This window comes from Rhineura floridana, chromosome 14, assembly GCF_030035675.1.
Source record: "Rhineura floridana isolate rRhiFlo1 chromosome 14, rRhiFlo1.hap2, whole genome shotgun sequence".
In the NCBI taxonomy this organism is placed as follows: domain Eukaryota; kingdom Metazoa; phylum Chordata; class Lepidosauria; order Squamata; family Rhineuridae; genus Rhineura; species Rhineura floridana.
In genome coordinates, this window is record NC_084493.1 from 25,600,356 (window position 1) to 25,627,435 (window position 27,080).

The 27,080-nt window shown below is 44.0% G+C and overlaps 1 protein-coding gene across 2 annotated transcripts in view; it reads right to left on the reverse strand.

The window, feature by feature from the left end:
- Positions 1-27,080, reverse strand: part of CCDC33 (coiled-coil domain containing 33) — a 181,491-nt gene that overhangs the window by 135,659 nt on the left and 18,752 nt on the right. For both annotated transcript variants that reach the window (XM_061595008.1, XM_061595007.1), the window contains exon 3: positions 19,300-19,401. The gene's annotated coding sequence lies outside the window, so the exon portion shown is untranslated. The remainder of the gene's footprint in view (positions 1-19,299; positions 19,402-27,080) is intronic.

The following is a 27,080-nucleotide window of genomic DNA, read 5'->3' on the forward strand; positions in this document are numbered from 1 at the left end:
CTGTGACCATATATCAATAAACTAACTACTCCTGCTCAGAGCAGTTCCACTGAAATTAAGTTAGTCATGTTTATTAATTTCATTGAGTCTACTCTGAGTATGACTAGCATTGGATAGAACCCATAATACAGGAGAGAAGGACGAAATAGTCGATTTCCAACAGATACGTTCACCCATAAATCTGTTCCAACCTGTTTCCACAATAATCTGGGATTTTATTTTTTAAAGAAGAAAATCTGCAGAAAAATTATACACACATAAAACGTGCATTTCTAAAGTATTTTCTGTCAACATACACCATTTTAACATGCATTTTAATATATTTTTGAGCTAAGAATTGCAGTGTGAAATCTGACAGATAACTTAAATTCTGACCATTATTCTGGGAGGCGCAGATCAGGTTAGTTCATATTGGAATTCACAAAGATCAAATTATGTCAAGTACCCTTACACTACCCCAGTCTGATTAACAGCCAAAGGAAATGCATTTTTATTTTGCAGTCTCTCTCCTGTTACAGTGCAAGCTAAGTTTCTCAAGATGTTATTTCCCAATTCCTTCAGACAGCCATGGGTTTGAAGCTCTGGTTTGGGGATGACAGGTCCCTCGTCCAAATACCCCAGGGGAAAATCCACACCAATTTTGAAAATGCAGTCCACATGTCTCTAATTTTAAGGGAAGCTTTTATTTTTCTTTGCTACATGAAGCTGACATCTGCTGGCTGTCATCCAAAAGTTATTTCAATTATGGGGCTGTAATACAGTCACCAGGAACAGGAATGTCAAACCCTGACTCATCCATGGGCCTAGGCACAGCAAACAAAGACAGGGAAGTAGGTTTTACTGGTTATTATCACACAGCTACTTCATTAGGAGAGCAATGTCATGTGATCAGAGCAAGGGCAGTCAATATGTTATCCTCCAGATTTTGTTTTGCTACAACTCCCATCAGTCCCAGCCAACATGGCAATGGCAAGAAATGATGGGAGTTGTAGTGCAGCAGCATCTGGAGGACACCACATTGGCTAAATACTTTTCGTAAGGGAAGGAGTCACTTCCGTCAGACCTGAGAGGGCACTCGAGTTTCTTCTTGCTGTGCCACAGGCAGGGCCGACTTAAGTTATTTCACTTCTGGGGGATAGTGGAAGATGCAGCAGCGAACCCCAGTGGCCTGTTACAGGGGTTCATTTAGACACCTGGGGAATTTAAGGCAAGGAGGAAATACTTTATGGAGAAATGGCTCTTGGAAGGCTTATTCAAACATGTCACTAAGGATCTACACAATGACTTCCATTTTCCCAAACCTGGCCTGTGAAATAGATGACATCCTGACAGAATGCATGTAGGCCACTGACTAGGTAAAAAAGGCCAGTGTTTTTGTATGAGCAAGAAAGAAATGTTTCCCTGCTTCCTTAAAGATCTGGATGTGTTAGCACTAGTGTTAAGTTAATGGCCGAGAAGAGAACTGACTAAACACAATATAATGGATTCAAGATGGCTCCTATTGCACTAATGCTGAGCTTGCTACTTAATCAGCTCCCTGCTAGAGAGCATTCGGCTTCATGGTTAGCATTCTCAGACTATGCCAGTGATAGCCAACATGGTATCCTCCAGACATCATAGGACTACATATCCCATCAGCCACAGCCAGCATGGCCAATGGTCAGGGATGATGGGAGGGCACCACGTTGTCTACTCCCAGGCTACACAATCATTCACAGCTGTTGTGGAAGAGCCAGAGGTCATCCAGATAACTCATTTGGAAATTTAATTTTTCTACCAACTTGCACTTGTAATTCTCACCCTCACCCCCTCCCTCAGAACCACCACCAAAAGAGATGCAATTGGGAAAAGATCAGTCCATCCTCAAAACAAGAACCCCTAAATTGGGTTGCTGCTGCATCAGGAGGTTGCAGGTCCCAAATGACCGACTAGGTTTCCCCAGCCACCTAGCTGCAGCCTTGTCCGATGCCAATGGATCGTGCTATTGGTCTCATGTTCTAATCATGTTGCAAGCAGTGTCCATTCTTTTGTTGTATCGAATGACTGGCAATTGCCTTTGGCTACATGATACAGATTTGGATTTGTAACTTTGTCTAATGTGCCCACCACTACCTTGACACATAACAAACACTCTCCAGGATTGAGAAATGCTGTATGGAAAGGATGGGACAAAGATTTTCAGCTTTTGCCTTATCCCCTAACTTTCCTATGCGTTAAACAGCAGCTTGATCTGCAGACATAGCTGGTGATAACAGTACCATATCATAGAGAGCTTCAGGTTCTACTATTTATTTATGTATTTATTTATTTATTTTATATCCCACCCTTCCTCTCAGTAGGAGCCCAGGGCGGCAAACAAGAGCACTAAAAATACTTTAAAACATCATAAAAACAGAATTTAAAATATCTTAAAACAATTTTTAAAAAAAGTTTAAAAACTTATTTTTAAAAAAGAAAAGGTTTAAAAACATATTAAAAGCAATTCCAACAGAGATGCAGATTGGGATAAGGTCTAAACTTAAAAGGCTTGTTGAAAGAGGAAGGTCTTCAGTAGGCACCCAAAAGATAACAGAGATGGCACCTGTCTAATATTTAATTTACTTCTGGCACATGAAGCGGCTCCTAAAACCACAGGAGGAATCCAGGGCTGTTTTCTGGCCATAATGCCAGAGTGCCCTTCCTAGACTGCAACTCCAGTCAGTCCCAGCCAGCATGGACAGTAATGAGGGATAATGGGAGTTGTAGTCCAAAACCTTTGGAGGTCAACAGCTTGGGGAAAGTGTTTGCTAGAGGTAGCCAAGGATGGATGAACTGCAGATGGAGAGCAATGGCATTTAAAACAACAGAACAGAAGCCCTCTTAAGGGTATTTTTGTAAACCGCCCAGAGAGCTTTGGCTATGGGGCAGTATATAAATGTAATAAAATAAATAAAATAAGGGGTTAACAGTCCCCCACTAAAATATTAATAGTGATTTGGACTATGGTTTGCAGAAAGGCAGTTTTTACCTCCATTCTGGAATGAAAGAAGCAAATAGCAAAGAAGATAAGAATGGCAAAGAATTTTGCAAACACGGTAAACAATATTTTTTAAAAGATACCTTAAGCAAAATGGGGGACCACAATCATTCCTGGGGGATGGAGAGCAGGAGGGAGGGAGGGAGGAGATTTTCCTGCCCTTCCTTTACTTTCTCATCTCCATCAATGCAACAAAAGAAATGGAATGAAGGCACGCTTGCTCTTCGCTAGAAAGAAGGGATGAAACCAGGAGAAAGAGAGGACAATTGGCCCCAAAAGCCTGACTTGATCTGATGCAAAGAGCAGAAGACAAGGACCCAAGGCAGGGGCAACTCACAGCAGGAGGTGTCTGGACATAGTGAGAAAGTTTGCTGCCTTCTTCTTTACTGAAACAACTTGCCAAGGGTAAAGCAGCTGATATATTTGTCCCATGGCTCTCCTACTAAGCATTCGATTCTCCCGGCTCCTCCTCCTTTATTGCCATCCCTCTGATGACTCCACCAACTGGTTTAAAGCTTTGCCTTGTACTGTTCAGTGAATCATAGAATCATAGATGAGTAGAGATTGAAGGGGCCATCCAGTTCAACCCTCTGCTCCATGCAGGAATTCAGCTTAAAACATCTCCAGCAGGTGGCTGTCCATCTGCCTCTTGAATACCTCCAGGGTTGGAGAGCCCACCTAGGTCATTACTTCCACATAAAATCATAGAATAGTAGAGTTGGAAGAGGCCTTCTCCTTTGCTGCCTCATATGCTTTTAACTGCCTCTCAGAACAACAGTTGCCTTTTCAGAGAAGGCTTTTCCTCAGCCACTAGTTCCCATGTCCTATGGTGGCAGCAGCCATCCCCAAACTGGTGCCCTCTTGATGTTTCAGACTTTAACTCCCCATCATCCCTGGTTGAAAGGCTGGCCTTAGGGATGGAGATAAATCCAATTCAGTTCGCATTTATAGGTGAACCTACCTCACTCGCACTTTCTGAAATTTGCACTTCTCCAAATTTTGCATATGCAGTTCTCCAACCACATAATGTATCCAAAATGCATATACTTTTGTTTGATTATTGGATTTATCTCCCGCCCTTTGTCCTGAAGGAGCCCAGGGACGCAAACAAAACAATTTAACAACATAAACAACAAGACATTCTAAAAACAATTAAAAACTTTCTAAAAACAACTACATTCTTTCATTCAGTGATCTCCGAGTTGCCAGGAACATTCTGTATCCATCAACTTCCTGGGTCAACAGGAATGTTTTCAAATTCCTCCTGAAAATCAGTAATGTTGGAGGCAGATGCACCTTACTGGGGAGGGCATTCCACAAATGGGGAGCTACCAATGAAAAGGCCCTATCATGGGTCAACGCCAACATATCCACAAAACTGTGTGTAAAATGCATGTATTAGTGAAAATAGCATACAAATACGCATTATATAAAGGAAAATGGGTTTGCAAAAATGTGTACGTTAGGCAAAGTTACACAGAAAAATTTGTGTATTAGAAGAAATTTGTGCCAAAAAATTCTGTTGAATTTTCTGGAAAACGTTTTTTAAAAAAATACAAATTGATGTGGAAATGTAGAGAACTGAATTTAAGATTAGAAAAATGAGAAGCCAAGAGAAACCAAAATCGACAGATTTGCCCAATTTCTAGCTGACCTATTGCAACTGACCCTGTTACCAAGCCTTAGCACATATAATTCAAACAATTACATACTATTTCTCTGTTTACTCCTGCCTCTACTCCTCCACCCATCATTGTTTCTTCTGGATTGAATTTGAGATTGTAAGCGCCTCAGAGCAGGGACTTGTGCTCTTGTACTCTGTAAAACCCCATCACACTGATGGTATGCATTATATATAACATAACATTATTTGATTCACATCAGAGCATGTGAAGATGGAGAATGGCGTTCCTGCCTTTGCAGGGACGTGTTTGCCGCCACCCTAATTCTCCAGAGGACTCGTGCAGGTTCTCAAAGTTTCTTGATGGAGCCACGTGAGATCAGCTTGCCAATTAGGAAAGGTTTTGAGCAGCAATATATATAAGGCTGCTCCTCCCTTAACACTTGCCTTTTTTGCCTTGTGGTAGCTGCTTTCAGTTTCGCAGGCAAGAGGCTTCCTCGACGTTTTGCTTCATTCTCGCTCCATTCCAGTGCTCTGCTTCGTTGTTGAGTCTGCTTCCCACTCCATTCGTCGATCGTTGGTTTGATTTGTTCCAGGGTTGGGTCTCCCGCTAATCAGCTGGGCTGCGGGCACCCGCCTACAGGTTTAGCGGCTGCCTGGCAGTTCGCTGGGGCTTGGTTGATTTGTTGGCTTTATTCAGCGCTTTCACGTGCTTCTGCATTCCCCTGGTATCCAGGGTGGCATAGTGGGGAAGAGCTGTAAGCAGTAATGAGGAAGGTTGCTGGTTTTTATCCCACGGGAATCTTGTGAGATCTTTGATCCCACGTGGACCCCTTCCCCCGCCTCCTCTTTGCTTTGTTCCGCTGTATAGTGGGCTTTCCTGTCTGGTTGGTGTTGTGCTGTTTGTTTTAATTAATCGTTTTGATCTTTGTTTATTATTTAATTGCTTAAGAAGATATAATTATAAAATTAATCCATATAATAATTGTTTAATTAATTATATAAATATATAAAAGGGCTGGTATTTTATTCCCCCTCATCCCTCCTTCCTCTTCCCCCCCATCCCCCCCTCAGCTTTGATTGCAGCTTGTTAGTCCTTGTTCCTTCTTTTTCTTTTTACATTGGTATTTAACGTTCTTTTGAATTGTTGTTATTGCTAATTTCTGCTATTTTTAGGTGTTCTTAATTATCTTGGTTTGTTACTTTAGGGCCTTTGTTCCTGTTCTAATATAATTATTATTGTTTTTGTTGTTGTTTTGCTCCTGGTGAGTAAAAGGGGCTTAAATGCCGCCCAAGAAGGTTTGACAGAAGACAGGGGTTCGTGTGGTTAAGCAGGCTACAAGCGCCCCCCCCTTATCAACAGCACCAGTCTTCTGATGACGATGAAGATATGGGAATTATTTGTGCCTTGGTGGCTAGGGTGGAAGCCCTAGAGAGGGAGCGCAGACATCTAGTTGATTCGGAGGTGGGTCCCAGTACCAGATACGAACTCAGCCCCTTTGGCTGCTAAGAGGCCTAAGTCACGTGTTCTTGCTGATTTGGTTTCCAGGATCAGTGTCCTTTAAGCTGCAGCACCTGTTGATGAGTTGGCTTTTCAGACTTCACCAGCTTGTTCACCTGCGATTCTGTCCCCAACATCTTCTAACATGCTCCCAGTCCCAGCTGGCGCTGGGGTCGTACAAGGACAGCTTCCTCCACCTGGAACCCCACCTGCACCTTCTGAAGCTTCTGGGTTCGTGGCAGCTGCAGTGGTTACCTCCCCAGCTGCTTATACAGGTGAGCATTTTTGCACCACTACACATTCATGGTACACAAGTACAGGCACAAGGGGCCTTTATGCAGCAGAATACCCCATGGTAGATTCTCAGGTGTAAGGAGGTCCACCACAACCTCCGGTTTATATGGGAGGTGTGTTAGTCCTGCAGCAGCCTCAGCTCCCATGGCCTGCTGCGGCTGTGACTCCATGACAGTCGCCTGTGGCTTCTTCTAGTCAATCTCCTGTTTCTTTGCCTCTTCCTCTGGGCGTTTACCCACACGGCAATACTTCCCTTCCGTTGGGTGACCATCTATTGTTAATGATAAAAATGAAAATAAATAAATAAAAATAAAATAAGATAAAAAAATTGGCGTGGGGAGGATACTGATATATTTATTCTCCTTTTCTGCGAAATTGAGATAAAACCTAAAGAGGGTTGTAATCATAATGTGCGTGTGGTGGCCACAATAAGACAGTAGTTCACATATGGCCTAATTGGCTCAACGCATACGATCTATATGGGCGTGATGACTCGGGCTTATTTGTCTAGGGCAATGTCCATGATTAAATATCAGGTCATTATGCATCGGGCCATTCGCGATTCCTCTGGTACCCCTTGGTTGCGGTAAGCTGAGGATGTCAGGCAAAGGGCGGCATTAGATTTTACCCTCGTTGGAATATGGATTGTCTGGGCCTGTGGCTACACTTTATGATCCCGGCCAGGCCCACCCTAGGCGATAGGGCCGTTAGTGGGCATCGCTTTGTGTGTGCACAGACTTCTGCCTCTGGTTTCGGCCAGGGCGGGCAATGGGTTCACTCCCACCAAGTCTGCTGGACATTTGATAGCACTGGCCATTGCTTCAGACATCCCTGTAGGTTCTGGCACGTCAGTGGCTTTGTGGTGCTACCATCCCAGCTCCTCCTCCCAGCATGCCCATCAGGTTGTTGCATTGCTATCCCAACAGGCGGGCCGCTAGTTACCTGCTGCAGGGTTTCTTCCGAGGGTTTCCATACCCCTTTTGAGAGTCCGAGGGTGGCCACTTTCTCTGCCAACCAACCGTCTATCAGTATAACGGCCCCTGTAGTTTTGGCTAAGCTCATAAAATGAGATAGCTGCTGATCGCATTTTGCCCCCCCTTCCCCCCCTATTAAATATTTTGAGAATTTCTCCTTTGGGTATAGTCCCTGAGGTGCAGCCAGGTGAATATCGCCTTATCCATAGATTGTCATTTTTCAAAGGTGCCTCCGTTAAAGATGGGATTTCTCCAATATATGCATCAGTTAGATATACCTCCTTCGATGAGGCTGTTAGCGTAGTTCGTAGGGCTGGTAGGGGTGCTTTAATGGCGAAGTGTGATATAAAGTCCGCTTTTCAACTTCTCCCAGTACAACCAGCTGATGTTGATTTGCTAGATTTTAAATTTCAAAGCCAGTTTAACGTTGAAAGGGCCATGCAGAGGGCTGCTCTGTGTCTTGTGCTGCTTTCGAAGCATTTAGCACTTTCCTTGAGTGGGCATTACACTGGAGGGCTTCTTCTTCTCGGCCCTCTATTTGGATAATTTTTGTTGTAGGACCAGCTGGTTCTTCTCATTGTCTCCATTTGATACAATCTTTTGCAGCTTTAACCGCTGAGTTGGGTGTCCCTTTAGCTCTGGAAAATCTGAGGGCCCTTCTACTTCCCTTACCTTTCTGGGGATTCATTTAGATACTATTATGCAGTCTTCAAGTTTGCCCCAAGATTAGTTGCTCACCCTGCGGCAGCGACTTCGTTCAGCGATTGCCTTCAGGAAGATTATACTTGCTCAGTTTTAGGAACTTGTTGGCCATTTAGTTTTTTGCTTCTACAGTCATTTCTACTGGTTGCACATTCCTTAGGCGTCTCTGTGATGCTATGAAGGGAGTTTGCTTTCGTTTCCATCTGATTAGGGTCACAGCAGGAATGTAAGTTGACTTACGAATGTGGCTAGTTTTATTGGAGGATTTTGGTCTCTCCTTTTGGCTCGAGGAATTACCATTAGAAGCCGAATTACAGGTACATTCTGATGCTGCTTGAGGCCTTGGATTCGGTGTCAATTTCAGATCTCAACGGTGTGCTGGGAGATGGCCTTCCAAGTGGCAAGCCTCTGGGCTTACTTCTGATATGACCTTTTAGAACTTTTCTTACAGGATAGTGTTGCTGATGCTCTTTCCCGCTTACTTGGCGCGTTTTTGGGAGCTAGCACCTGGAGCAGCTTTGGATACAGTCCCGGTACTACCTTTTCTGTGGAGCCTTGGTAATTGAAAGTTGGGGCTGCCATAGCTTCCGCCCTTGCTCCCAGCACTCAGAAAGCATATCAGCGTGCCTGGGGAAAATTCAAGGCTTTCCGAACCAGCAGTGCTCTGCCTATTGTGTGGCCTATTCCTGTATCTCAATTGTTGCAGTTTATGTTATATTTAAAAGGGCAAAACAATTCTGTCTCAACCATCACCGGATACCTCTCTGCGCTGGCCTTTAGTTCTAAGGCACGGGGACTGCCGGATCATTCTGTAGTTTTTAGGGTCAGAAAGGTCCTTGAAGGTTGGTCGCGTTCCGCTCCCAGGCCCACTGACCAGAGGAGGCCAATCATGCCCGATGTCCTCCTCCAGATCCTGGCTTTATTTCGTTCTTTATGCTCATCTCAGTATGAGTAGCACCTTTCGCCGCAGTAACTCTGATGATGTTCTACGGTGCCTTTCGCCCCAGTGTAGTATTGTCCCCTCTAAGCGTGTTGTGTCCTGATAGGCCTTATGCTTTGGCGATTGCACATTAGGTGCTCACGTAGTGAGGTTCTCCCTAAGAGTCTCTAAGATTGATCAGAAGGGCTGTGGCAGTATTGTCTCTTTACCCAGCTGCCAGGTCTTTGAATTATGCCCTGTGTCTGCAATGTGTCCTATTTCTGTCTATCAGGCCAGTGAGCCAGCGTTATCTCTTCATACATGTGGATGGTTTTGCCCTGACTCAGTTTCAATTTGGGCCGTTGCTCGGTGGGCCTTGTTGGCCAGTGGTTGCGATGTTGGGGTCTATGGGCTGCATTCCTTTTGGATTGGGCGACCATGGCCGCAGCCCTCATGGGCACGAGCGTTGGCGACTTCCAGGCAATCGGCAGGTGGCGTTCTTCCACTTTCAAGTCTTATGTTATGCATTAATTATGAATAATTTTGTTTTTCTGTTTTCCTTAGGTGCGCGGAGCCTTCCAGTCCCAGCGAGGTTCGTCCTGTGTGGCCATTTTATCTTATTTTGGCCCACCGGAGGGCCTCTTCGACTGTTGCCGGGATGCAGCTGCAGCTTTCTGCCAGAGTTACAGTTAGTTGGGTGGCTCGGAGGGGCATGCTGTGGGATGCATTGATGCCTTTGGTGTGCCGAATCATGTCTTCGGCCAGCCGGCCTTATGTCTTATTAATTCATTTGGGGGAGAATGACTTGGTGCAGTGACCAGGTATGGATTTGCTGCTCAGGTCACTCATGATCTTACATGGCTCATTCGTTCTTATCCCAGTCTCAATTTAGTATGATTTGACATGCTTGTGAGTCAGGGTGGTGGGGTGTGATTCACCCCATTAAGTTTGATAGATCTAGAAAGTGGGTCAATAGAAAAGTTAGGGGGTTGGTTTTGTCTCTTGGTGGGGCTTTCATTCCCCACGATAGGATTAAGTTCCTTCTCCACACTTGTCTCAAGATGATGGGATTCATCTCTCGGAGCATTGGTGTGATTTGTTACTTGAGGATTCAGGTTGGGTTTGGGGATTTTGTTTTTGTTGGGTCGAGGGGACCAAGCTTCAGCTGATCCCCTCTTGTGGCATGGAATTCAGGCAGGTGAGGTATATTGGGGTTAAAGTTGAGGCGGTTGAGGCATTCTGGTAAGGGGCACTCCCTAGGGAACCATCAGGGCTTAATGTCTGGTGTGGATCTGGGGAGTGTCCTCGTGGGACTGACTTGTGCATCATGGTGACAGCGGGGCCAGGATGCGGAGGTTGGAACCACATACCTGACTCCAATAGCAAGGAGGGAGGATTTCTCCCACATCCTTGACTGGGGAGTTACAGTCTGAGGAGAATTACTTGCCTTCAGAATGGGAGGGAGTATTCCCTCCCACTTAGGTTTAGCCTCACCTGCCCGAAGTATTTTATATTTGATTAATTGGCTGTATTGAATTTGATTTAGTGTGTTATATTTTAATAAATATAACATTATTCCATATTCGTGTCACGAGTCTTCTTTGGTGTGGTGGCAAAGCCAAAACATTTGGGCATAAAGAATTTAATCTCTGTTTTGTTAGTCACTGTAGTGATATATGACAGAGAAAGCTAGACTTACTGGAGGAGCAAGAGAGAGAGAAAGCTCTGCTCCTGTTTCTCCTCTCAAAACGTTTGTTTGATGTATCTCGTAACACATGAGAGAGGAAGAGTGCCACCTGCAAAGAGGAGATTTGACCAGGAGCTAGGGATGGGTGAGAAATTTGATTTAGTTCGCATTTCAAGTTGAATCCATCAAATTCGCACTTTTCAAAGCAATATGAGAACAAAAACACAGCCATCCTTCTAAATTCGTTTATTTGAATTTTTCAATGCAGGTTTGCCAACTAAACAAGGCTTACAAAAATGTTTATGTTAGGGGAAAGTGTAAAAACAAATATATGAATGAAAGTAACCTATTGCATAATATGACAAGAAATGGCTTGCAAAAATGTGTATATTAGGCAAAACTGCCTACAAAAATGTGTTTATTAGGAGAAATTTGCACTTAAAATGCTGGAAAATTTTCATGAGGATTTTTTAAAAATTGCAAATTGCTGCAGAAATGTGGAGAACCAAATTTAAGATTGGAAAAATGAGAAATGGAGAGAACTGAAATTGACAGATCTTTCCATCCCTACCAGGGGCTGAAAGTGGGGGTGTGGGTGGGATGGGGGTTCAAGGCTCTGGGTCAATTTTACCTCAACAGGAGGGCAAAGACAGAAAGAAAACTTGCTGGAAAGGGAAGGAGTGGATCTGCATACTGTGAAACTGACAAAAGGAGTGTCTGCCATGGGGCATGCTAGGAAGAAAGATATTGAATGGATTTTGGATTGCATTGCTTCCTTCCAAATGGGCATTGGAATACAATGAATTTCCAGATGACCTGGTTCTTTAGTCAGGGCTGATGGGAGCTGGAGTCCAGCAACTTCTAGAGGGCACCATTTCCTGCATTTCCCCAGTGATATTTGATTGCTGTGCGGGAAAAAACACAATATTCTCAGAAACGGAAGGACTTCATTGAGGAAAGATGTCTGGACCCCACACAACAAATGAGCCAGTGTGCTATAAACTGATCAGCTGGGGAGACCTTTCCATGCCCTTCCTGTTTTCTCTATAACAAGTGATATTTCAGGGGGGAGATGAGGTTCCTTCAAGAAAGAAGTGTGAGAAGAACTCTCTTTCTTCCCTCCCTCCCTCTTCTTAATCACTGTTCATCAGGGAGGCCATTGCCATGTGCGGAATGTAAATAGGAAAACAGGGCAGCTGAAGATCAATCCCTGCCTAGCAATCCAAAGGGAGACAAGCCCCCATCATCTGAGGCATGCTGTAGCATATCCCAGGGAATATTCTGGCAGCTGATCGAAAAGCCCTCATCTTTCTACTGCCATCAGCAACACAAATAGCCCTTTCCACGGGCAGACAAGCTTCAGACCGACAGGAAAAGCATGGAGCTTGGAAGGCCAAGCGGCTTGGCAGAAGTCCTTTCTTGCAAAAAGGGTTGGGAACATATTAGCTTAAATGCACAGAATCAATTCATATGCAATTTTAATTTAATTTAATTTATTTATTTATTTGTTTCATTTTTAAACCGCCCATAGCGAGTAGCTCTCTGGGCGGTGTACAAAAGATTAAAAATACAAAAATACAAAATATCACAATAAATAAACAGTAAACAAAGAGATTTAAAATTGTAACATTAAACACATTAAAATGCCTGGGAGCATAGCCAGGTCTTAACCTGGCTCCGAAAAGATAGAAGCGTCGGCGCCAGGTGCACTTCTTCGGGGAGGCTATTCCACAGTTCAGGGGCCACTACAGAAAAGGCCCTAGATCGAGTAACTGTCCTCCGGGCTTCCTGATGGGTTGGTACCCGGAGGAGGGCCTTAGATGCTAAGCGAAGTGACCGGGTCGGTTCATAGCGGGAGAGGCGTTCCACAAGATACTGCGGTCCCGTGGCGTGTAAGGCTTTATAGGTCAAAACCAGCACCTTGAATCTGGCTCGGAAGCAAATGGGTAGCCAGTGCAAACGGGCCAGAACAGGTGTTATATGCGCTGACCGGCTGGTCCTCGTCAGCAGTCTGGCTGCTGCGTTTTGCACTAGCTGAAGCTTCCGAACTGTCTTCAAGGGCAGCCCTACGTAGAGCACATTACAGTAATCCAACCTAGAAGTTACCAGAGCATGAACAACTGAGGCGAGGTCATCCCTGTCCAGATAGGGGCGTAGCTGGGCTACCAACCAAAGGTGGTAGAACGCATTCCTTGCCACCGTGGCCACTTGCGCCTCAAGAGACAAGGAAGGATCGAAAAGAACCCCAAGACTACGAACCTGTTCCTTCAAGGGGAGTGTAACCCTAGTGTAATCTAGAACAGGGTAAACATCCACCATCTGGGCAGGGAAGGCATTCACCAACAGTGTCTCAGACTTGTCTGGATTGAGTCTCAGTTTATTAGCTCTCATCCAGTCCATTATCGCGGTCAGGCAGTGATTCAGCACATCCAAAGACTCACCTGTAGAAGATGAAAAGGAGAAATAGAGCTGCGTGTCATCAGCGTACTGGTGGCAACGCACTCCCAAACTCCTGATGACGGCACCCAGAGGCTGCATGTAGATGTTAAAAAGCATGGGGGACAAAACCGACCCCTGAGGGACTCCACAATGGAGAGTCCAAGGTGTCGAGCAATGTTCCCCAAGTACTACCTTCTGGCGACGATCCGCCAAGTAGGAGCGGAACCACTGCCAAGCAGTGCCTCCAACTCCCAACTCTGCAAGTCTCCCCAGAAGGATACCATGGTCGATGGTATCAAACGCCGCTGAGAGATCAAGGAGAATCAACAGAGTCACACTCCCTCTGTCCCTCTCCCGACAGAGGTCATCGTACAGGGCGACCAAGGCTGTTTCAGTGCCAAAACCAGGCCTAAAACCGGATTGAAACGGATCCAGATAATCGGTCTCATCCAAGAGCACCTGGAGTTGACCGGCGACCACCCGCTCCAGAACCTTGCCCAAAAAGGGGACATTCGCCACCGGTCTATAATTGTTCAAGTTATCTGGGTCTAAGGAAGGTTTCTTTAAAACAGGTCTCACTAATGCCTCCTTGAGACTACTAGGGACTACTCCCTCACTCAAGGAGGCATTTATCACTTCCTTGGCCCAGCCGGTGGTAGTAGTCCTGCTAGCCTTCACTAGCCAAGATGGACAAGGATCTAGAGCAGACGTGGTCGCCCGCACCAATCCAAGCACCTTGTCCACTTCCTCAAGCTGCACCAACTGAAACTCATCCAATAATGAAAGACAAGGCCGTGTTCTGGACACTTCAATGGATTCATCTGTCTGTGCAATTACACCCAAACAGACATGAACCACATCAATAATCATTTTCAATCCTTGCTTTTTTGCCTTTTAGCCATCCACCTCCAGAGGGCAGCTGGGGCCAGACTAAACAAGAACCTAAAGGGTGAAGGGGGTAGGGAATTACTGGAGCCTGTTAATTTCCCAGAGACTCTATAAAAGAAAAATGGTAGGCTTGACAAAAGGAAGGATGGAATGGGCCTTTAATACAGCATTCTCTTCTAAATGATTAATAGACATTTATATTAAAATCATATGCATATGTCCCACCATATCACGTGGAGAAAATTGGGTCAAGCAGAAACATCCTTGCAGAAGCAGCTAATGAAATATTCAGTCAACGTAATTGCAGCTCTTAACTTGTCTCCATGTAAGTCCCAATTAGAGTTAGGGATGGGATCTGTTGGCCAGAGCTGGTTCGAAAGCATGCTGTCGACCTAACAGGCTGGTATCAATTCACATTGGTTCTTTGTCTGCTAGCTGCTGCTTTCACAGATCCATTTGTTTCCCTTGCAAATTATAATTCTTAATATTGATATTTTAGAGGTGGATTTTTAAACAAAGTTTTCAAAAATGGCCGCAGAAAATCATTACATAAAAATCTGATCCCCAACAATAGGGAATCAGCAAATAAATAGAAAATTTGATAGCAAATCCAAATTGGGCGGAATCCTAGCACATTCCTACCCAGAGCAGACCCATTTAAATTAATGGAACTAAGTTAGTTCTGTCTATTAATTTCAATGGGTCTACTCTGAACAGGACTAATATTTGGAAACAACCTCCACACTTTATTTTGCTGGCTGCCTTTGTTAGTTTAAACACCCTGAATTGTCCACCAGCCTTCACCCAGCATATTCTGATAAATACTAAATTTAGTGTTATTGTCTTCAGTGGGACAAAGAGTCCTTTCAGAGACTTATTCTCCCTCCAGGTGGAGCTTGCATTTCTTTGCTAGCCCTGTACCAGGCAGCCACATGACATGGTATCCCTCATCTCCATATACCAGAAGAATGCTGCGGGGTTAGTTTTAAGCACAAGATGATTCACTAATAGGCAAAAAAACCCTTGCGTACCTATAGCCCACAGATATTTCTATCAAACTTTAAAAAGCAGGGAAATTGGGTAGCTATAGTGAATGCACCAGGGAACAGGTGACCTGACCTACTCTCTGAGATATTGCACTGCCTTACAAATGTGTCAAAATGCAAACACCATTTGGGTTGGTCTTTCACAGTCCAATCCACTTGCTGTGTAGCTTGGAAGAATTTGGTAACATGTGCCTCTGAGCATATGGTGAGTGGTGGCAACACCTGCAATCAGCCCAAATAACAGAAACAAGACATGTGCTGGGGATTGGAAGGGGATGGGGGAGGGACAAGAAAGGGGGAGGAAAGGGGCAAGAGGGATGGGATAGAAGGGAGAAGGAGGGGAGGGCAGGTTTGATCATTTGCATGCTTTTTGAGTTCAATGGGATTTACTCTTTTGCAATCATGCTTACAATAGGTGAAACTGATCTGGGGGAGGGGCAGGGTGCGGGGAAGAGGGAGGGAGGGGAGGAGGAGGGCAGGAAGGGGAGGGGGAAGGAAGGGAGAGGTGATGAGATTGGGTGGGTGAGTGGGCACTGGGCAGAGAGGAAGCCCCTTTCCTTTCCAAAAGGAAAACATTGTGAACAGTGTCATTGTTTTTCAGTGTTTTCCCCACCTTTTTATTCTATAACAGGCACATGTAGTCTCCCACCCAAATTTAAACCAAAGCTGTCCCTGGCCACATCCACACCAGACTTCTATTTCACTTTAGACAGGCATGGCTTCCCCCCAAGAATCCTGGGAAGTGTAACTTGTGAAGGGTGCTGAGAGTTGCTAGGAGAGGCCCTATTCCTCTCACATAGCTACAATCCCCGGAAGACGGGCTGACTGTTAAACCACTCTGGCCACTGGAGCTCTGTCAGGGGAACAGGAATCTCCTAACAAAACACCCTTCACAAACTACACTTCCCAGGATTCTTTGGGGAAAGCCATGAGACAGGGGTGAATTTTATCACCCTATTTGTTTAATCTATAAGCAGAACATATCATACGGAAAGCAGGATTGGACCAAGATGAAAGAGGTGTGAAAACTGGAGGGAGCAATATCAATAATTTAAGATATGTAGACGATACCATACTACTGGCAGAGACCAGTAATGATTTGAAACAACTGTTGTTGAAAGTTAAAGAGGAAAGCACAAAAGCAGGACTACAACTGAACGTCAAGAAGACTAAAGAAATGACAACAGAAGATTTATGTAACTTTAAAGTTAACAATGAGGACATTGAACTTGTCAAGGATTATCAATACCTTGGCACAGTCATTAACCAAAATGGAGACAATAGTCAAAAAATCGGAAGAAGGCTAGGACTGGGGAGGGCAGCTATGAGAGAACCAGGAAAGGTCCTCAAATGCAAATGTATCACTGAACACTAAAGTCAGGATCATTCCTGCGGCCCTACCTTCCTACACATCTGCTTCCATGAGTGATACATGCCCTGGTCTCTTCTCGCTTAGACTACTGTAATGCGCTCTACGTGGGGTTACCCTTGAAAATGGTCCAGAAACTGCAGCTGGTACAGAATGCGGCGGCACGCTTAATTAAGCATAGCCGCCGCCGGGATCACATCACCCCAGTGTTAATAGACCTACACTGGTTACCAGCTGTTTACCGGACCCAATTCAAGGTGTTGGTGTTGACCTTTAAAACCCTATATGGTTTCGGCCCAGTTTATCTGAAGGACCGCCTCCAGTATCACCAATCAGGCCGCCTTACAAGATCAGCCACACAGGACCTCCTCTCGGTCCCACCGGTCAAAACAGCTAGGCTGGTGCGGACCAGGGAGAGGGCATTCTCGGTTGTGGCCCCCACCCTCTGGAACTCTCTCCCTTATGATCTCTGACATGCCTCCTCCCTGGTGGGTTTTCGCCGAGCTCTTAAGACCTGGCTATTCAGGCAGGCCTATTGGAATTTTGGGGTGGATTAGCTTTTTGATATATTATTGGATGTTTTTTGATGTTAGTTTAATTGATAATTATGTTTTGATTGTCTATTGTATTTTATATGTTGTTGTAAGTCGCCTAGAGTGTCTGATAACTTGGACAGATAGGCAACTAACAAATAAAATTTTATTATTTATTATTATTATTCAGACCATGACATTCCTGATCTCTATGCATGGATGTGAAAGTTGGACAGTGAAAAAAGGCTGATAAGAGAAAAATCAACTCATTTGAAATGTGGTGTTGGAGGAGAGCTTTGCACATACCATGGACTGCAAAAAAGACAAATCATTGGGTGTTAGAACAAATTAAACCAGAACTACCACTAAAAGCTAAAATGATGAAACTGAGGTTATCCTACTTTGTACACATAATGAGAAGATATGATTCACTAGAAAAGACAATAATGGTGGGAAAAACAGAAGGGAGTAGAAAAAGAGGAAAGCCAAACAAGAGGTGGATTGATTCCCTAAAGGAAGCCACAGACCTGAACTTACAAGATCTGAACAGGGTGGTTTATAACAGATGCTATTGGAGGTTGCTGATTCATTGGGTTGCCAGAAGTCGTAATCGACTTGAAGGCACATAACAAAGAAGTCCTATCCTTGTTGTGAACCTGTTGCCAATCAGTTTCATTGGACACCCCTTTGCTAATTTGTAGGAGGAGGAGGGGAGGGAACCATCTCTTTGTCCACCTTCTCCACAACAGGCTTAATTTTATAAACATCTATCATGCCAGTGTTCTGATCCTCCTGTAGCTCATACCTGCATGGCAGTCCCAGTAGAAGCAGCGACAGACCGCAGAACTCCAAGGAGGCAAGTTGCTCCAAGAAAGGCTGGATGTGAACTGAGGCCTTCTGAGTTCCTCCATCCAGCCTACCCCTCCCAAGCTCTACCCCCTGCCATGCCTGAAGAGTGTGAAACTTTACATGGCCAATCTCCCAGCATGAAGAAGATCTCTTCTCTGTGGCCTCACACTTGGCATGTTGGACAGGTGCAGGAAGTATTCAGGAGAACCCAGAGGCACCACTGGGGCCAGGCTAGCAGGTGCATGTCCTATGCCCTGTACCTTGCAGAGTCCACCCCCCCCCAGTTCTTAGCCCTACTTTAAATATATGAGATGGTCGAGGATTGCTTTCATCTTTTTAACCTTTAAAAGGATACTCATGTGTTATGCAGAGTGGGGCCAAGACCTCTTCCCTCCACCTAAACCTCTACAAGGGCTTCCAGATGTTGCACTATTCCAGAACCACTCTAGGAAAGGCAGCTGGCTACTTCCCTCTTGCCATACTTCCTGGAGAGGCTCCAGAGCAATGCGATGTCCTATAACATTGCTCTGAAGTCCTCCAAGAAAGTGGAGGTGGAGGGAATGGGCACAGAGGGACTCGCACTGCTATGAGAGCAGTGGGGGACTCCTTTTTAAAGCTTAAAAATCCTTGCTCATCTCATACATTTAAGGTAAGAGCAGAGCCATAACGTGGGAGCAAAGTGGATGGTGGCATGCAGAAGGCGCCTGGCTCTGGGCCCCTCAAACTTGGCCTTGCCTCTGGGTGAATCAGGCTCCAGACAGATACTTGCAAGGGCCTTGGCTCAGGGTCCACAGGCTCCTGACAACTCGCCTTGGTCAGCTCATCCTCCGCTGTCTCTGAGCTCAAAGGCAGGGCCGTGACACCAAGCTGTGGTTGTTCACTGCATTTGTTAGTCCCTTTATACAAAATAAAAAGCCTCAACATCTCAAGCAAGATAAATAACCATGGAAAAAACAAAACCAGAAAATTTAAAACTCTAAAAATATATATAACATGCTCATCTAATAACACATTAATAAGACCAAGTAGGGATGGGTGAAAAATTTGATTCAGTGCACATTTCAAGCTGAATCTATTAAATTTGCACTCTCTGAAACAATATGAAAATGGAAACACAGCCATCCTTCAAAATTCACACTGCTCTGAATTCTGCGATGGAGTTTTCCAAACAATGTTTACATAAATGCATATATTAGGAGAAAACATTCATGAAAATAAATATATTAGTGAAAATAACATACAAAAATGCATTATATGATGAGAAATTGCTTGAAAAAATATGTTCATCAGTCAAAATTGCAGACAAAAATGTGTTTATTAGGAGAAATTCACACTAAAATCTGAAGAATTTTACGAGGATTCTTTTTTTTAAATGCAAATTCCTGCAGAAGTGTGAACTGAATTTAAGATTGGGAAAATGAGAAACAGAGAATCAAAATTGACAGATCCTTCCATCCCTACCTCCAAGCCTGTGTAATTCACTCCAGCATAGTGAGGGATGAGGCTGCGTTTACGAATGATGGTAGCATACAGCTTTGTCCCTGTTGGGTCCTTCTTCCGAGGCTGTTTGGCAAAGAACAAAACTGTAAGTTGAAACAAGACCAGAAGGCAGAGCTTGCATGTAGAGCAATAAACCAAGCAACTTTATGTTTATAAACAGCCTAGATTGCTCTGTGGTGGCCCTGAGCAGCCATAACTGACAATAAAACAGGAACTGATAATTAAAGCTCACTGTCCCCTAGAGTGCCCTGTCTGGGAAGATCAATAACATTAATATTTTCTCTTTGGTATTTAAATATTTCACAACCCATAAAGACACGCTACCACTTTTCCAAATCTCTTTATGAAATGTCTTTGCTGGTCATTGACCAAAATAAACTTATTTACATTTACATTTATGAAACGTGAATAACATTTGGATTGGTGGAGAAAAAAGACTAAGGGATGTATTCAGCTAAGACCTACTCAAAGAAGATCCATTGAAATTAATGAACCTAAGTTAATCGTGTTTATTAACTTCAATGGGTCCGCTCTGAGTAGGACTAGCATTGAATACCACCCTAGGATTCAGAGCGGCCTACCTTCATGCAAGCACTTAAATGACTGCTGTGGGTCAATATGTCCAGATGGAACATTCATATCCGAGGCATGGCTAAGAGGCATGATCCTGATCCCCCTTACACCTTGCCAGCAGTGGAGGGTAATGGCTCCATGTCAGTGGGGTAGTGGAATCCACTCTGGGGTTTTTTCCCAGGAGCTGTCCAAGGTGCTGAAACCTATTCACGAAATAGGCTTCAGAACTTTGGACAGCTCCAGATTCCACTGCCTCACTGATTTGGAGCCACCAGCCTCCACTGGAGAGCTGTGATATGAATTTATGATTTGTGCATGCTAGCTAGGGATAGACATCATACTTTGGACACATAATGAGAAGACATGATTCACTAGAAAAGACAATAATGGTGGGAAAAACAGAAGGGAGTAGAAACAGAGGAAGGCCAAACAAGAGATGGATTGATTCCATAAAGGACGCCACAGACCTGAATTTACAAGATCTGAACAGGGTGGTTCACAACAGATGCCATTGGAGGTCACTGATTCATAGGGTCGCCATAAGTCGTAATTGACTTGAAGGCACATAACACACACACACACAGCTAGTGATGGGGAAGAAATTTGATTTAGTTCATGTTTATAGGTGACTCTATCAAATCCTCACTTTCCAAGATAATGTGGGAACTGAAACCCAAAATTACACTAGGTTGGAGAAGATTGGCATATGACACTTGGACTTTTTTTGGTACTCATAATTCCATTATGGCACTAAAAAAATATTCCTCTCAAAATACATATTTAAATGTGTCTTTTCTTTCAAAATGCATACTTTCCCTCAAAATGGGTATTTAAATGTGTATTTGCTCTCAAAATAAAATCTGAATGTGTATCTGCTCTCAAAATATGTATTTAAATATGGCTGTGTCAATCACTGCCACTCATCTTATGAAAATCTTCTCCACAAGTATGGGCGTGGGGGTGTTTTTCTACTTCTTTTTTTGGGGAGGGGAGAATTTTAGTGAAATTTTCAGGAGGGCACTTGCCTTAATAACTGTGCCAGGAGGTGGCCTTTCTTTAAAAAGGCTCTTGTGCTCCAGTTCCCCTGCAGCTTATTTTCACCCGCATTCCAGGGAGGGTGGCTGGCCAGAGAAGCTGCAGAGAAGCCAGCTCTGCCAGGCTCTCATTCTATTTTAAACAAGTTACAAGAAGAACACTCCTTGGTCACCTCAGACCAGCCTTTCCCAACCTTTGGATCCCCAGATGTTGCTGGACTACAGTTCCCAGAATTCCTGACCATTGGTCATGCTGGCTGGGGCTGATGGGAGTTGTAGTAAAGCAACATCTGGGGACCCAAAGGTTGGGAAAGGCTGCCTTAGACAGTTATTAAGGTAGGCACCAAGCACCCCTCCTCCAAACATTTCACCAAAATTCTCCTGCCCCTCCCTAATTTTCAGGAGCAATTTCTTTTATCCCTAGTGCAAATGGTTGGAAAAAAACTCGGCCAAAAAGACTGCAGCAGCCCTAATTTCACTGCCTGTTCTGATCAACTGAATTCCCGAGGATTGGACTGCAACCTTGAAAGAAGGGCCATCGCTCAGTGGCAGAGCATATGCTTTGCATGCAAAAGGTCTCAGGTTCAATCCGCATCATTTCCAGGTAGGACTAGGAGAGATGTCTGAAATCCTGGAGAGCCACTGCCAGTCAGTGTTGGCAATACTGAACTAGATGGTCTGACTAGGCAGGTGCTTATGTTCCTAATGTTAAATCCAGTAGATATAAATGTTAAATCCAGTAGATAGTTAAGTGCCATCTGCATGTTAATCAAGAGGTGCAGGTTTGTTTATTATTTATTTATGTATTTATTTATTTATTTGATTGATTAATTAATCCCACCCTTTCACTAGCAGGTGCCCAGGGTTCAGGACATATTCATGGTCCACAAAGATTGAATTCCTTAAGCATCTTTACTTTGGATTCGATAGCCTCTGTGTGGCTGTTAGTCTCTAATACACCAAGAAAAACAATCAGGATGGCCAGTGTAATGCCATGCACAACCAGGTACGTCATACAGGAGCAATGAACACAGTGAGACAGGTGTGGGTTTAATAATGGTGACAACTTTATTGGTTACATCATATCAGAGTTTGGGCGTGGTATAGGGCAAGGGTCTGTCTGGCAGGCAGTACATCTCCTAACAACTGTTCTTCATCCTTGGGTCCCGAGATGTTGTTGGACTACAGCTCTCATCATCTTTGGCCATTAGATAAGCTGGCTGGGACTTGTAGTCCAACAACATCTGGGGACCCAAGGATGAAGAACACTGTGCTAATTGATACGACTCCCAGTCATCTTGCTGGGCATCCTGGAGAGAATTGCCAGACTGTTAGCCCAACACAGCACTGTCCACTCCTGTGGGCCCTGCCACCAACCTGTGTGTGTGGGTGTTGGCCATCACTGGAGTTTGGCCCATAGGAGTGGAGTACAGAAATGAATAATCTGGTAAGACTGGTGGTTAACAGAATAAAGAAGGTTTATTTATTATTATTATTATTATTATTATTATCTTTATTTATACCCCGACATTTTTCCAAAACTGGAACTCATGGCGGCTTCCAGATAAAAAATACATATAATTAAAAACATACAAAGTCTACATTAAAATAAGATTAAACTATTTCCAATATTAAAACCATACACACATATATCTAATAATAATAATAATAATAATAAATGTATTAGATTTATATCCCACCCTTTCTCCCAGTAGGAGTCCAGGACGGCAAACAAAAGCACTAAAAACACTTTAACAGATCATTATTACTCCTAGGAAATAAAGCCATTCTGAGTGCAGACACACATGTGGCCATTATGGGGTCATGAGGGTAACACACACTAACACTGACTAGAAGAGGAAGGAAATAAAGCCTGAGAAAAACAATCTACATATCAATAAGTGGTTACTAAAGAAGGAATTGGCAAGGGAAGAATATGTTGCCTTTCTGTCTATCCCCCCTCCCACTGGTTCAGGTTACTTTTTAAGAGTGTTGGTGCTTTATTTCCAACAGCCATGCCCCTCCCAATCTAGGACAGAGGCCTTAAAACCCTAAGTACCCCTTATGGGTATCTCCTTGTAATCTATGGGATCTGCCCAATGCCCTCTCCTACTCCACAAAGTTGTGACAAAATTAAAACATGTATTTATTCATAGCAAATATATATTGATATATAACAAAATGTTTGGACTGCTTAATCGAAAAAGAGCAACCTCTACATGGTTTACATAAAATTGTGTATCATGCTTATTTAAAAAAACCCAATAAAATCAACAACATTTATGAACAAGTAGATACACAGAAGTTCATCCTTGCTATGAGGAAGGCAAAAACGTCACCACCCTAGCCCAATTATGGCTGTGGGTAAAATTCCTTCCTGCTCCCATCAACAGGCAGCCTACCTGCAGACACAGCAAAGACACTCCCATCCAAGGAGGGTGGGTCACAGCAATGCCAAAGTTACATCCTGGGCCAGTATTTATAGCCTAGGCATGCACCAGAGAGAGCAAGTTCTTCCTCTGGTCCATCATGTCCTGGGTCTGCACCCAGGAACCAGCTGCTGATTGGCTACTGAGGTTGCACCGGTCACACATGTGGGCTTGCCACAAATGGCAGGGACCTATGGATACTTAAATGTTAACAACACAGCCATGCTCTCAAGCCTCCATAAGTGTTGGGTGACCATTTGGGATCATGAATAAATCAGCCAGATATACACAAAGAACCATACGGAGAGCTAACAGAGCCACTGAAGTCTGCAAATGGACTTTGGAGCAATCACAAGGCAGCTTATCATTATTACCTCATCAATACAAGCACTCTCCTTAAAAATCACTCTCTGTGCAAATGAGGGGAATGCTATAAGGAATGAAGGTCAGGTTTTTAAATGCAGGAAGAGGAAGCTGACAGACTTGTTACATTCTGCACAGCATGAAATTTCCATCAAAAAGAGAGAATTCTTATTTCAGGATGCAACAGCTCCTTAGGGCTGATGTACATATACACAGGTACAGTATATCTTACCTGTACCATCTGAAGACCATATAACAGAGGTTTGACTCTGTTTATGATATAGTTTTGAACAAAAGCTTTCCCCAGCTTCATTCTGCTTGGCTTTTACACATGCTCATCTATGGCTGCAGCTCAGTGGTAGATAGTGGTGGCTGGTGCCCACTGGGACTAGGGGAGCAGAAGGCAGTGACTCCAACAGTTGGTGGTGCCAGAGACAATAACAAGCAAAGTCAACAAATTCTAGTTTTGCCCCCATTCTCCTTCCTGCTGAGCTCTACAAGGGCAAGACTGAGACCAAGGAGGAGGAAGATGGCAGCTAGTGCCACCTCCCTGGATTGGGTACACACCTTCATGGATGTAAGAAGGCATTGTTTTCCATTCTGCGATTTATTTGTCACATGCAGCACTGTTTCCATTCTGCAGCAGTTCATCTTCTGTTCATTTTCAATATTCCTCCCACTGTCTGCTGTGGTGAAATCATGTAACTCACCTAATTTACACAATTAATTCTGTAAATAATTCCATGAGATGGTGGCTCCATCAGGCTCCATGAGCCCCAGCCAGCACAGCCAATGGTTAGGGATGATGGCATTAATTATGTAAATTTCATTGTCATTACATTATTCCATCCCATTGATTTCATTGCAAAGGAAACACAATGCAAATGGGGAGAAATGTGATCAAGTATTGATTGTTCACCAATTGAAAGCAACAACAACAGCAATCACCAATCATATTCACGGAATTGATTTCCATTCCGGACAAATAAGCAAACATCAGCAATTTTTGCTCCTATTTCCATTTTTGTTGGAATTATCTGACATCCCTAACGTGCCCTGCTCCAGACTCTAGCAGTTCCAAGATTAGCTGTCTAAATTGTTATCCAGCTAATTGTGTGTAGCCAGTGCCATGCAGCCATCTAAGCAAGTTACCTCCAAACTCCTTTGAGAAGGAGTGGGAGATCAGATGGTGAGAAAAGCTCATTTCCACACAGGAGAGACCCCATAAGGAAGAGGTGGAGAAGCTCCCCCCCTGATGTTGTTGGACTACAGTTTCCATCAGCCCCAGCCAGTACAGCCAATGGTTAGGGATGATGGAAGTGTTGGGACACAACTCAAACCTGGTGGGTTTGCATGGGATAAAGTAGACAGAGAGAGGAACCTCCATGGTCCCTCATCTGTCTTTCTAATCGAACCGGTGGCTGACCTTCCTTCCTTCCTTCCCTCCCTCCCCCCCTCACACACACTCACACACAGCAGAGATCAAATACCAAGCATGGGTCTTTGCATCTCCAACTTAGTTAGCTAGAACTAGGAACTCTTTTCTATCAAGTATGTATTTCCACAATAAACAAGCTTCTTTATTTTCTTAAGCTAAGAGTCTTCCCATGATTACATTCAGGGGAAAGGGTGGGTGCTTCAGGTAAGGTTCATGAACACATAGCTCAGACTGTGCCAAGAGGAAGTGGTCATCCAGCAACACCTGGAGGGGCACAGGTTTCCTATACCCTACTGTAAGGCCGCAAATGCCATGTGGAGTGTACTTCTCTGCTGGAGATCATGGGTCCTACAGGTCTTGACAAGCCCCCTCAATTTCCCAAAGGGGATTTTTTTTTTGGAGGGGGGAATCCAGGCAGTGGAGACTGGTGGCTCCATTGTCAGTGGGGCAGTGAATCAGGTCTGGGTTTTAGCTCAAACTTTTGAGGAGCTGTCCAAGGTGTTGAACCTACTTAGGGAACAAAGTTTGGATTAAAATACAGAGCTTGCCCTGCTGACATCAGAGCCACCAGTCTCCACTGGATCCAGAAAGGGCTTACACATCTCTACTCAGTGGCAGAGCTCATACTATGCATGCGGGAAGCCCCACGTTCAGCCCCAGTCATTTCTAGTCTTAGGAAGCATGCAGCAATAAACTATTCCTTGCTTGAGATCCTCTACCAATCAGAGCACAGGATACTGAGCTAGATGGTCTATGATGAAACACAATATAAGGCAGCTTCACACGTGCTGCCCCTTATTTTCCCACTGTCATCTTGTTCCTCTCTCCAAACAGTCTCTCCACTCTCTTTTTACTCTATAGTTGTTTGCCACATCTACTTATTGGTGCCATCTCCAAAAACCTTCCCCTTAGCTGCTTGTGCAGAAAAGCAAATGCCATTTCAGACTGCTTTTTTGTCATGAGTTGAAAACAGAGCCAGAGAGTACCACATGTCTAGGTTTGTACAGACCTACCAGCAAGCATTCCACAAATCCACTGGAGAACTTGGAGTTTTTAATGAACATTCAGCTGAGCTCTAGAGGTAAACAGGGCTAGGAAAAGAATGCACACCTTCATTTGTTGTCTCTCAAATCCTTGCAGATTTTTATCTTATTTGTGCTGTCTTGCAATAGAACGTTTGAGCAAAGAAGGGCATTTCACAGTTTGATATAGCTTTTTTAAAAAATCTATTGCAAAGTTCTTAGGACTGGAGAGAGGGAAGAACAGTTCTTTACCAAGGAACATAGGAAGCTACTTTATACTGGCCTAGTTTACACTTAATACTAAACAATGGTTATTAAACTATAGTTTAGTGTGTTATGTGTGAACCCAGCCCAGCAGCTTAACTATGGTTTATTAAATATGGTTACATTTTGCTTGCCAACCAAGGTTTGTAGCTGGTTTATAAGACTTAGCAAATGTTAAACATAGCTTAGGTGTTACAGGGAATCTTGATCTCCCCCTTAACTATGATTAAGGAGCTGTCACTGCCTGAAAGCTACAGAGCCATGAGCGATTCAAACTTCAAACCGTGCTCAAGATTGAATTGCTCTTGCTGGTGTTTTTAACTATTCTATGACATAATAACCCAAGGTTAAAGTGGTCCTCTGCCAGATGCCTCAGCTTTAACTATGACTTACAAACTATAGTTAATCTTAACCATGGTTTAGAATTATGTGAAGCAGACCAGCAAGTCTGAACTTTAATCCATCTAGGCCAGCATTGTTTACACTGCACTCAAGGTGGCTTATATTTGACAAGACAATTACTTACATTGGTGGTGAAGTGGTTAGAGTGTTGGACTGGGACCTGGGAGACCGAGGTTCAACTCCCCACTTGGCCATGAAGCTCACTGGGTGACCTTGG